This window comes from Mus musculus, chromosome 11, assembly GCF_000001635.26.
Source record: "Mus musculus strain C57BL/6J chromosome 11, GRCm38.p6 C57BL/6J".
NCBI classification, from domain to species: Eukaryota; Metazoa; Chordata; class Mammalia; order Rodentia; family Muridae; genus Mus; species Mus musculus.
Genome location: NC_000077.6, coordinates 28,537,410 through 28,550,232, shown reverse-complemented (window position 1 = coordinate 28,550,232; position 12,823 = coordinate 28,537,410). Strand labels below are relative to the sequence as shown.

The 12,823-nt window shown below is 37.3% G+C and overlaps 1 protein-coding gene across 9 annotated transcripts in view; it reads left to right on the top strand.

Annotated features, from left to right (window-relative positions):
• Positions 1-12,823, top strand: part of Ccdc85a (coiled-coil domain containing 85A) — a 201,551-nt gene that overhangs the window by 37,002 nt on the left and 151,726 nt on the right. Inside the window, exon 3 of one of the 9 annotated variants that reach the window (XM_011243694.3) lies at positions 1-12,823. This exon is cut by the window's left edge and continues 21,028 nt beyond it. The exons of the other annotated variants lie outside the window; for them this stretch is intronic. The gene's annotated coding sequence lies outside the window, so the exon portion shown is untranslated. 9 annotated transcript variants of the gene reach the window in all.

Sequence of the window (12,823 nt, the reverse complement as noted above, 5' to 3'; positions counted from 1 at the left end):
CTCATCATCAATATACAACAGTGGGTTCAGAGCATTGCCTGTACTTTGGAAGGAATATTCTAGTTTTTTATTTCGGTGTAGCAACATATAATGTTGTAAAACAGCAACCATTTCATTGTGTTTAGAGATTCTGTGTGTCAATAGGAATAGAGTAGTTGGTTTCCTCTTCACATTTTGTAAGGTCTTAGCCAGCGTACTTTAGTTCTGGGGTTGGAATTCCATGGTAGTACCTTTACATCTGCATCACATACCTCCGGTAGAAGAAACACGTTTTCTTTGGGCAATCTGTGGTCTCTGGGGGATATTACAGAATTTCATGTGGTTCAAGTTTAAACTGAATGTTCACTTTGTGAGAAAGCTTCTTTTATGAAGCTGAGTTAGCATGACTGAGTCTGGGGATCAGGTTACTGGAGGGGACTCTCACATTCATTTTGGCCTGGTCCTGTGTTTTCTCTTGCAGGAATGTGTTCTCACCCTCATTCTCATTTTTCATTTCTTAGCATTGGGTATATACATTTCTCACCATCTTAACTCTTCCTGGGAAGTGGCCATCAGTTGCTTGATTATTATTTTTAAAATGTTAAAAGGATATTATTCCTATCATTGTGGACAATTAAATCATATTTGATAGTTATTGGAACTCCCAGAAACTTAAGAAATAAGAAAATACAGTTTCAGTAAGATTAAAATATCTAAAACTAGCACTGTAGTCTTTTTTACAATGAACTATTCAAGGAGGTAGGTTCATCTGGAATAATGGATACTTCCTCTCACTCTTGAGTATCCAACATTTCAGACCATCTGCAGACTTGGGTAATCTCTCTTCCCAGCCAAGCACCCCTTCTGTCCATCTCCAGCTCTGCTGCCATTGCCTTAGCTCAGACCCGCATTGCTTCTCTCCTGGGGCCTGCAGTAGTGAGCTGTTTACCTTTGCTTTCTATCACCTCTAGTACTTTCCCATATAATGTGTCCTCTGTTTCAGAATGGTCATATTTAAATCTTTATCAAGTATCCTGTATCAGAGGATAATAAACCAACCGTAGAGTTTCATTACCACTGGAACAAACAGTCTCCTTTTATTGTTTGTTGTATGGAAAATCTGGACATAGATTAGTTCTTACACCACATATCCAGGTTGCCACATTTCTGTAACAAAGTTGTTCTCATCTTGTGGGTTACTCATAAGCCCTTTAGCAGTTGAATGATCCTTTCTCAGGGATTGCATATCAGATATTTATATTAGAATTCATAACAGTAGCAAAATTTCAACTATGAAGTACCAATGAAAATAATTTTATAGTTGGAGGTCACCACAACATGCAGATGTGTCCTAAAGGGTCACAGCTTTAGGAAGGTTGAAAACTACTGATCTAACACATTCATACTTTAAGCTGCTTTGGTTATAACTGACTGCTTGTTTCTGAGTATTTGCTAGGTATATATCCTAGGGTTTTATTGCTGTGAATAGATATCATGACCAAGGCAACTCTTACAATGGAAAACATTTAATTGGGCCTGGTTTACAGTTCTGAGATTTAATCTATTATTGTCATGTTGGGAAGCTTGCTGGCATACATGCAGACATGGTCCTGGAGAGATAACTGAGAGTTCTACATCTAGATCTGCAGGAAGCAGGAAGGGAAGAGAGACTGGGGAAGCTCCAGCATCTGAAACCTCAAAGCCTATTCCCACTTCCTCCAGCAATGTTTCACCAACTCCAGCAAGGCCCCTCTTCCAATAATGCCACCTCCATAAGTTTGTGGGGTGGGGCATTTTCATTTAAAAAACCTGAGTATATCTGGCCCAAATTCCCACTGGGAGCTTTCTCTGGTGTTAGGTTTCATTTGTTTTTGTTTTTGTTTTTGTTTTTCCTGTGTTTTGCAGCATCCCATAGCATTTGTTTGAGCATAATAGTTTATTTATTGTCTGACTGCCTAATTTTAATTTAGGTTTTTAAGGGAAGAAAATACTTTGTTTCTTTCAATAATAAGACTTATGGAAAGTGTCTGTGAAGTGGCTGGCTGATTGAAGCTCAGCAGTGAGCCCATTCCAGATTTCCCCCCATGTGCAGCAGTGTTCTGTGTGACATTACAGTGGGGGAAAGGAGACCTTGGGTTCATATTGGATAGAGGGAATGCATCACTTCCTGTGTTGTTCACACTATAAGAAAAGACTTAATTATTTAGGAAGATGAATAGTAATGATTTTTATTAAAAGATTATGTCTTTTTGTGTATCACCAAAGTATAAAGTGTACTGCTAAATGTCAAGACGAGCTTCCCTTTGTGTGTAACAGAACTCGTGATCCTTTTCCTGGATCCTCCAGGGAACAGCTTGTATTTCCACAGGCTATTCCACAACTTCTATTAGAAGCTACCTGGTAGGGAGAAGAACATGCTGTTTGGATCCAGGTGATCTGTATACAGACTCTGACTTGATTCTTTTCATAAGCTTCATGCCAGTGGGGACAGTTTACACTACTTTTCAAAGGCTCATCTTATTTACAAAGTGTGGGCAGCAGTTTTTGGTGGATGCTGACAAATGCTCATTTTTTTTTCTCCAGAGAGAACAATGTACTAGTGTTCTTCCTTCCATTTTTTTTTTGTTTGATAACAGAATAGCCATCCCATCTCCTTTACCTCTTAGATGCTGATTGTGTCCTTAACCTCAGCAGCTAGGATGCTAATAAACCTCATATATGATATATCATTGATGAGGCACAGAAAGGGCATAGCCACACAGTCAAGATCAGATTTTGGGTTGCCAAGAGGTGAAATTAAGAAGTTAAGATTACCTGTTTGAAACAAAAGAAGTTGTTTTGTTTGTTTGTTTTTTTAAGAATTGTCTTCTTGTGGAAGATGTTGAAGGAAGAGAGAGACATGATTTCTCCTTAGATCCCTACACACCAGGAACTAGGCCAAATGGGGATTGAACTGACTCTTAAAGTTTTTATTATTCTGTACTCTAGGAACCCCTTGAAAAAGAGACTAATGCACATTCAATGACTGGATTTTAAAGAGTATTTGTTTCAAGTACAGAAAGTTGCTATTGAAGTGATTTTCTTTCCTGCTTTGCTCAGTTCAGTAGGCAGAGAAAAGCCTGGTAACTAGAAACAGAACTACCCAAGTAGTCTCTTCTCATAAATGTGGCTGAGTCAGAGGCTACCAGTGTGAAGGAAGGCTTTAGTACTGAACTTAAAGTTTTGGGAAGGCCAGTCAGAGGCAGGATGAAGCAGCTAAAGAGCGAAGCACAACACAACTCCAGATACATCAGTAAGGTTGTGTAGACATGTGTACCAGGATTAGCTAGTGGACGATGGTGATTCTGAACATTACTAAGTTATTGCTAAATAGATAAGCACAACTTTCTGGGGGAAAAGTCACCATCAGTGTACTGTGTGGTTAGCAGGGTTGGTTCCAGTGACACACAGGTTTAAATCCTGGCATTTCCAATTGCTAGTTGAATAACCTTAGGCAAGTTATAAAACCCCAGGACTTAGGTTTATCACTTAAAAATATTCTATTTTATGTGTATGTGTATTTTGTCTGTGTGTATATCTATACACCATGTGTTTGCAGTACCCATAAAAGGCAGAAAGGGAGTCTCTGAGAGCTAGAGTTACAGAGGGTAGTGAACTGCCAAGTATGTACTGAAATTGAACCTGGGTCATCTGGAAGAGCAGCTAGCACTCTAAACTACCAAGCCATCTCTCTAGCAACCCAAGGACTCTTGTTTTTAGTAAGAATATTGTAATAACACCCACTTTATAGAATGTTGAGTTAAGAGAATTGTGTAGGTAATTTAATGATATCTGTATGTAGTAAATGCTATACAAATGCCTAAACTGACTTATCAGGACTCCTACCCTCCAGTTTACAAACTATATTTGAGGATCAATGGTAGGGTACATGGAAGCCTTTACCAGTATGCATGTGGTTAGTGAGTTTTGTGGCTGTGGTGGATCTACTAAGAATGCCTATTCTCATAGGCTCATGTATTTGAATAATAGGTCTTCAGGGAGTAGCACTACACAAGAGACTAGGAGGTGTGGCCTTCTTGGAGTAGGTGTGGCCTTGTTGGAGTAAGTGTGTTACTGGGTTTGAGCTTGTGGGTTTCAAAGGCCCAAGCCAGGCCTAGTGTCTCTCTAGGCCTGCGGCCAGTCCTACATGTAGGACTATCAACTTCTCCAGCACTAGGTCTACTTGTCTGCCACCATGTTCCCCACCATGATGACAATGAACTAAGCCTCTGAAACTATAAGCCAGCCACAGTTGAAAGCTTTCCTTTATAAAAGTTGCCATGGTCTTGCTATCTCAACACAGCAATAGAACACATATTAATATTATACTTAGGTATATGGTTCATTTTGAGTTAATTTTTATGAAGTTGTAAAGTCAGTGAACACATTTTTTTTTTGGGCCGGTATAGACCACCAGTTGTCTCAGCCCTGTCTTCTCAAAGGTTGTTCTTTCTCTACTGAACTATTATTTTATTAAAAAAAATCAATTGATTATAATTGTGTGAATTCATTTCTGAGTTTTCTCTTCTGTTTTGTTGATGTTTATGACTATTGTTTGGTAATTTCACAGTGTTAATGGTTCAATAGTGGATCTTTAGAGTAATTATGGAATTACTGTAAATGTTTTACATGAGTTCTACAAGCTCATTGTTCTTCAGTATTGTGTTGGCCATTCCTGGTCTTTTGTTTTCCTACCTGTGGTGGTTTGAATATGCTTGGCACAGGGTGTGCCACTATTAGGAGGCATGGCCTAGTTGGAGGAATTGTATAGTTTGTGAGGTGAGCTTTTGAACCCCTTCTCCTAGCTACCTAGAAATAGTCTTCTCCTGAATACCTTTGGATCAAGACGTAGAACTCTCACCTTCTCCAGCACCATATCTACCTGCATGCTTCCATGCTTCCTGCCTTGATGATAATGAACTGAAACTCTGAGCCTGTAAGCCAGTCCCCCAAAAATGTTGTCCTTTATAAAAGTTGCCTTTGTCATGGTGTCTTTCTTCACATCAATGGAAATCCTAAGACAGTACCTACATTAAAATGAATGCATTGATATACATAAAATGTTTTGTTGGGAATTTTATTTAAAATTCATTAAACCTGTAAATCAAGTTTATTTTATTGAGTCTTCCAATCCACAGACATAGATTCTCTTTCTATTTAGATCTCCCATTTTTAAAACCAGTTTTGTAGTTTTCTGTGTATAGACTCATTTTATAAATTATTAAATATTTTATATCTTCTATCTGCCATTTTAAATAAAATTGTTTTCAAAATTCTGAATTCCCATTGTTCATTGCTTTATTTCTTAGCAATAGTTTTTATAACCTCATCTTTGTCCTTGCTATCCCCACTCATTAGTTTTAGAAAGCTTTTATTTCTTATCAATTTTAAAGATTTCTTACTTAGTTAATTATGGCATCTGCTAGTATAAATACAGTGTTATTTCTCTTTCCAGATTTTACAGTATTTATTTCTTTTTCTCATCTTATTATGTGAGCTGGGATCTCTAATTCAATGTCAAACACAAATGAAAAGAGGATATTCCCCATTATTCAGGATAGAGAGTCTAGTTTCTTACTGTTAAATATGATGTTAATTATAGGGCTTGGTACTAGACCAGAGATTCTCAACCTGTGGGTTATGACCCCTCTGGCAAATCTCTATCTCCAAAAATATTTACATTATAATTCATAACAGTAGCAAAATTATAGTTATGAAATCATGACTGAGGGTCACTACAACATGAAGAATTGTATTAAAGGTTTGCAGCATTAGGAGACTTGAGCACCACAGGCTTATATAATTAATATTTTATGCCTGTGTGTGTGTGTGTGTGTGTGTGTGTATGTGTACATGAATGTTTGTGCATGTGCATATGGAACCAAAACACAACCCCAGATATAATTGCTCGGATGTCATATACTTTTATTTTAGATAGAGTCCTTCTACGGCCCGAAACTCACCAAGTAGGCTATGCTGACTGGCCAGAGACATTGGTGTCTCTCTCCTTCTCCACTTCAACACTGTGATTATAGGCATGTACCGCCATGCTTGGTAATGTTTGCAATGATTCTAGAGCTTGACCTTGGGACCTCATGCTTGCAAGGCAAGTACCTTACTGACTATGCTATCTCTGTAGCACTAAATATTATTTATTTAGCTAAGAAAATTCTCTTCCTAGTATTTATGAAGACTGGATTTTAGATTTTGTTAAATGATTTTTCCGTGTCAATTGACAGCATATGCTTTTGCCTCTCTAGAATGTATTCTTTTTGAACTTGCTAATTTAATAACATCAATCTGTAATGAAAGTTCTTTGGTCTTCACAGGTAGTTGTACCTTGTACATTAAGAAATTGCTAGATAGCACGATTAGTAAACTGTATACTATGGACTATGGCTACTACTGAGCTAGTTTTTATTTGCCTCAAAAGCTGATGACTTTTTAAATTCTGACATATTTGAGAACTATCTAATTCTTTTTGTGATGTAAGAGTTATGCCTCTCAAGTTTCATTGCTGGCCAACAGTTGGAACAGAGCTGTTCTCATTCAGAAGCATTCAGAGGTCATCCAAGTCTTTGTGCAGGACACGTTTGTTGTTATGTAATATTCCACCACAAGAATAACCCACAAACTCTCTACTCATTCTATTACTGATGAGCTCATTTTGCTAGTTCCTGTCAATTATAAAAATAAAAAGCTCTCACAAAATACATTCACAGTTTTTGACTCACTTACTCACTAGAAATTAAAAAAAAAAAAAAAGCTGTCACGAACATGTTTATGCCTTAAGCGTATTTGTGCATCTAAGGACACAAACTTTTCTTGCACTATCATTTCTGTGCCATGCAATGTCTGTGCTTGATTTTACTCAGTAAGACTATGCTTTGTTTTTTCAGAGTGCACTGATATTCAAGGCTCCATTTGCACTGTCTGTAGATGAATTCCTGATTTCTCTAGGTGCTTACCAACAGAGCTTGTAGAACTCAGTGTTGTTTGCCAATATGGTAATGTAGTATTTCCTGTAGATTTTCCTTCCTGAAGAGCAATGGAGCCTAGTAAAGTTCTGAATCTATTTCTGTATTATTTTCCCCTTTTAATGCACTAATATTATTCTGTGTGTGTTTTCTTTAGTCAACTTCCAATCCAAGTCTGTGCACCTACTCCTCCCACCTTCTATTTTTATTTAAATGGGTGTGATTGTTTTGCCTGTATATGTCTGTGCACCATGTACTTGCAGTGCCTGAGGAGCCACAAAGAGGGTGTAGGATCTTCTGGAGCTGAAGTTACACATGGTTTTGAGACATTATATGGATACTATGAATGGGGAGCCCTGGTCCTCAGGAAAAATGATTAGTGCTCTTAATGTCTGACACATTGTTCAAGCCCCTGCCCACCTGTTTTTGATTGTGAACTTAATTGTATTCATACCACAAAGTTGTTTTTTTCAGTTTAGTAATATTTCCTTTTTTATTTATTTTTATTTAAAGACTTCAGTCTATATATATCCACATAGGCAAACACTCATAAACTAAAATTAAAATAAAATTCTTGAAAAAAATCATTTATTATCAAGTTAAACGTGTATACTATAAGGATGAAATACCAAAGTATTAAGAGGACCAGAGAGTATGGTATAGTTATTTACTGGTATTCAGTAATCAATTTAAAATGGCTTATGAATATAGTACTATTCTAAAGAAAAAAATGTGCTTTCAAGAACTGGGCAGAAAACCACACAAAGGGAGTGGCTAGTTGTTTTCCAGAAACCATATTACTTAATATTCCTTTCACTCCAGGCTGCTTTTATTGCAGGTCAGACATTTCTGAGAAGGCATTTTGTACTCAATGATTTTTTTTCCTCTCAGTAGCTAAATGACATTCCGGAAGATTGCACATTAGAAATGTCAGTATTTTTAATGATAGTATAAACCACAAATGGATTGTCTAAAAGCTCACTGCGACTGGCCTTACCTAACAAAATAGCCAGGGCAGTTGATCTCTCCTTTGCATTGCTTTATCATTTCCAAAAATATTATATAGTGAAAAATTTCCCACAAATCTGGAGGGAAAGAAAACATATGTAGGTGGTCAAGAATATGGAACTCTTGATTTAGCTAAGTACTTTTCTACTGTTACTGAATATATTCCTCCACTCAGAGAATTTGTAGTACTAAATTGAGCCATATCCACTCTTTTTTTTTTCAAAATATATTCCCATTTTGTGAGACCATCACTCTGTAACATTTTAATTCTCTTGATATTTTCTGTGGTTTTATGCTTTCCTGACTTTAGTTCCTGGTATCCCAGTAGCAAACACTAGCTTATGAATAAGAGATGAACCTCAAAGAAAAGGCTGAGTTAGACTGGACTCAGAGGTAGTAGTCACTCAAGAATAGAATGTATCCATGTACAAGGTTTACCTTGACATTTAAAATTGTCAGTTGCCAAGTTAGTGAGAGTTTGTCAGCCACAAACAGTGGAGTGAATCTAGCTGACTACTCCTGGCCATTTATTTGACACATTTGGGAAGAGGGACTGTCAACTGAAAAATTGCTCCTGTGTAGTTGGCCTGAGGGCAAGAATGTGGGACATTTGCTTAATTGCTTAATTGTTCAAAAAGGAGGGCCCATCCACTGGTCCACTGTGGGTAGTGCCATCCCTAAGTCTTTGGCTTGTATAAAAAAAGGAGTTGAGCAAGGCAGAGGGAACAAACTGGTAAGCAGCATTTTTCCATGACCTCATCTTTAGTTCCTGCTTTGGCATCTGTCCCTGATAGACTAACTTGTAAACCAAAGAAAGCTTTTCCCCTCCAAGTTGGTTTTGTCACAGAGACAAAAAAACAAGCTAGACCATGCATTCTTCCAGCTTCTGCTTTACCATCCCAATCTTCTGTGTCAAGCACGCAGATGGATGCTCATTTACCTGAGTTGGACTAGAAGAAAACTATGCAGGATGCTTGTTCTAAAGGGTCCCACAAGGGGTTTCCATACTAAAAGCTGGTTTGTGTGTTTAAAATTTTCCTTCATGTTGCTTGCACTTATTAAACATGTAACTTTGGAATTTAGTAAAACAGTGCATAGATGATGATTATAGGAAATATTTTCTATAAAAAATAAATAAAGTACCCAGAAGAGTTTCAGTCAATGAGAACTGCCATTAACTTGGAGATGAACAAGAACATGATAAATATTTAGAAACACAAGCATAAAAATGTAGAATAGATTTTCTAAGCTGTAAATTTCTGATTTCATTGTGAGGTTCTTAGGTTGTGTTCCTGTCTCACTTTTTGCTTTTTGAGAATGGTCTCACCTTGTAGCCTTAGCTGGCCTAGAACTTCAGTTTTTGTCTCCTAAGTATTGGGATTAATGTGCCTCCTCACTAAGTTAACTGCATTTTAAGAAGGAAAACTAGAAAATAGTGCTTCTTCTTCTTCTCCTTTTTTTTTTAATTTTTATTTTCTTCCAGGCTATAGTTCAGTCTCCAGAGAAATGCCTTTTCTTACATTTATTATTTTAATGTTGATTATCTAATGGAGGTTTTTAATTGGGATTCCATATTTAAGTTACAAGCATGATGTTTTGTTACTCAGAAAATAATTTCTAGCTTTGAAACTCACTAAGATACTGGAGTTTGATACCATCTTGGGCAAAAATCCTGAAATACAGGAATTCTTCTTTTTATGTGTAACTATGAAGAGAGAATATTCCATGTGCAAGTGCTGGGCTGGAATACTTCACCTTCCAAAAAAAAAAAAAAAAAAAAAAAAGAGGAATGAATTTCTGGACCTAGTCAGGGAAGGAAATGTACAAGCCCTTCAGCTATTAGGGAACCCATCTTGGATAACGGAACAATGGAAAGTTAATGTCTTTGTAAATTTGTTTTCCTGGCCATACTATTCAGGGGCATATCAGCCACATTTCCCCACCTATTCCAACTTGAGATGTGACTGAAAAATAAAGAGACAGATTCTACCAATACTCTAGAGTTCCAAATGAGCTTGCTTTTTCAAAATAGTGACAATAGGAGGCTCAACAATTATTTGAGAGATGCTATCTTTATTCAAATTCCTATTTTAGAACTCATTTGGAATTACTTTTCAAGACAGTTTACATGCTTTGTGGAATCACAGTTGAGTTACTTCAGAGACACACCTGATTTTACAATAGCAGTTTTACCTATTGTGATTTGTCATTGCATTTACAAATAGCAACCTTTCTATCCACAAATACCAAAGTTTTCCATAGGCCTAATAGCTCCAAGGCAAATTTCAGGAGTAGCAGGTTGGACAATGATAAACACCATTCAGATGTGAACTATGCAATGAGGTGAATGCTTTCAAGATGTGTCCTTTTGGATGTATACATTATTTAAATAAAAGTTAAATCATTAATATTTTCTGGAGAGATATCAGGAAAATATTTTTATAAAAAAAGAGATTATAGATCTTTCAGATTTTTCATTTTATATTTCTCTGTCACCCCCCATTTCACACTATACAAAAACACAGAAATACCTGAATGAACACACATGACTATTGTTTGCAAACACAGAGAGACATCAAGTTGTATTTTGGCCCTAGACTCCAGGATGTAAATCACAGCACTGTGTTTTCTGAAAAAAATAAATTGATTGCAATATCTCAGTTTCATGTATTGAAAATATTCATTGACATTATTGCTTGAGTGAGTCTTGGATACATTGACTACTATTTGATAGAACAGCTAACTATATCAAAGAAAAATGGGCCAAGGTATAATTATAGTCTAACATTCTATGTACTCAGGAAAACTACAGGAGAATTTGCTTATATTTATTTAGTTAAAGGACCTCTATGTTACTTTGACCATCACAACTGTTGTCCTGTGTGGGCACACACATACTTGTTACATTGGTGTGTAAGAGGTGAGAGGATAGACCTTTCTCCTCCAAATGAATTTATCTAGGATGCACTTTAGTTGCTAGTGGTACTGTTAGGCTGCTGGCTTCCTTTACTTCTGTCCTTCCATTCTTAATTCTAGTTATTTAATATCTCTATTATGTATTATAAAATCTAACCAGTTAAAGTGTGTGCTTCAAGTTGGACCTTGTGGCTAATGCCTATAATCTTACCACTTGGTCAAGGAGAATCACTGCAAGTTTAAGGTCAGTCTCATTATATAGTGTCAAAAACAAAAGGATTTCAGTGGCTTTATTGTATATTTCCAGAAGTGTGAAAACATGGTTACATATAATTTTAGGAAACATTTATCTCCTTAAAATATAATTTGTATTTAACCATATATACACTAATAGCTATTTTTAATCTTCCTCTATAACCTCAAAAAACTACTAATTTGCTTTTTGTCTTGATATATATATAACTGGAAATATTTCATATAAATAGAATTATATAATGATATAATTAATTTGTGGCTATTTCAGTATTGTTTTTAATGAATAGCCTCTAGCCAGGGTGCTCCTTTATTTTCCCTTCCTGGTGTGTCCTCATTGTCATTTAGATTTCAGCTTAGTGCTCCTTGCTTCTGAAACTATTCAGTATTGTCTCAAGGTTTTACTGTTGATTTAGTTACTAATTGGGCCTGTGTAATACTCTCCTCCCTGAGAAAGAAGAAAGCTTGTATGCTCCATTGTAAGACTCTGGTGAGCCTTAACTTACCGGAGACCCCTTGAGTGAACAAAGCAAAGTAGGGGAATGATGCAAAAGCAAGAGGACTGTCCCAGCATGCTGGGGTTGCCCTGCACACACAGGAGGGAGAACAGCTTCATGCAGCCCCACGTTTCGTGAGTTTTTATACAGTTTTCAGAGCAGCAGCCATTAGGCACAATGTGACTGGCAGAACAGTGTGACTTTTAAACTGACTGGTCTTTAGGGAATGAGGTGGCAAGGACTTCCCTTGTCTGTAGGTGGCCAGTGGTTGCAGCATGTATCTATATGCTCTGGGCCTCCCCTACTTCCTGGTGGCTGATGGTCAGTGGTTGGTCAGTGACCCCTCCCCCATGGTCTGAGGAATGCAATTAAACCTCTCTCTTCAGGAGGGGAGAGGTGCCTAATTGCTCCATGACCTCTCTTCCAGGAGGGGAGGGGTCTGGTAGAATTTTCCAAATGCCCTGAGCTAACCTCTTCACCATCCATTGTGGTCGTGATAAGCAATGCTTCTCTCTCCTCCTCAGCATCTCTGATGTTTCTCTCTGGATAGTTATCACAGTCTGCCTTGAATCTTGGCTCCTGAGGGCATTTCTAGCATGTTTTTTGTTTTGTTTTGTTTTTGTTTTTAACCTTTTTTTCCCCCTGGACTACAAAGAGCTGGATTGCAAGGTCAGACGAACAGCCCTTAGAATGATACGTTTATGTCATCCAGTGGGACCTCACATTGAGTAGGACCTCACTAAATAGCTCTTGGTTCCCCCTGAGCTTCATTAAAAGTCAAGGTTTAGAGAAAATCACTATAGAGGAGGCAGAAAGATCTAAATACCAAGCAGCTGGAGGCAGAAAGCTGTGAAGTGCTGACTTGGCTGTTGCAGGCACTCTCAGTCTCACAGCAGACAGTGTTATCTGCTCAGGACCTGCCCTGGATCAAACGTCTCAAATTTTCAGTATGGTTAAAGGAAGGGTCCCTGAGACCCAACCCCATGTCTAGCTTAGGAGATCTTGAGGGTTAATGTCTACCAAGATAGAAAGATTCACTTTTTTCCTCTAAAGGAGAATAGGTACTGGTATACAGTAGATGGTTCCATAATTGCAGGAATGGGCAGCATCAATTGGACTTGACTCTACTAACTATATGAAAAAAAGAAAATAAAA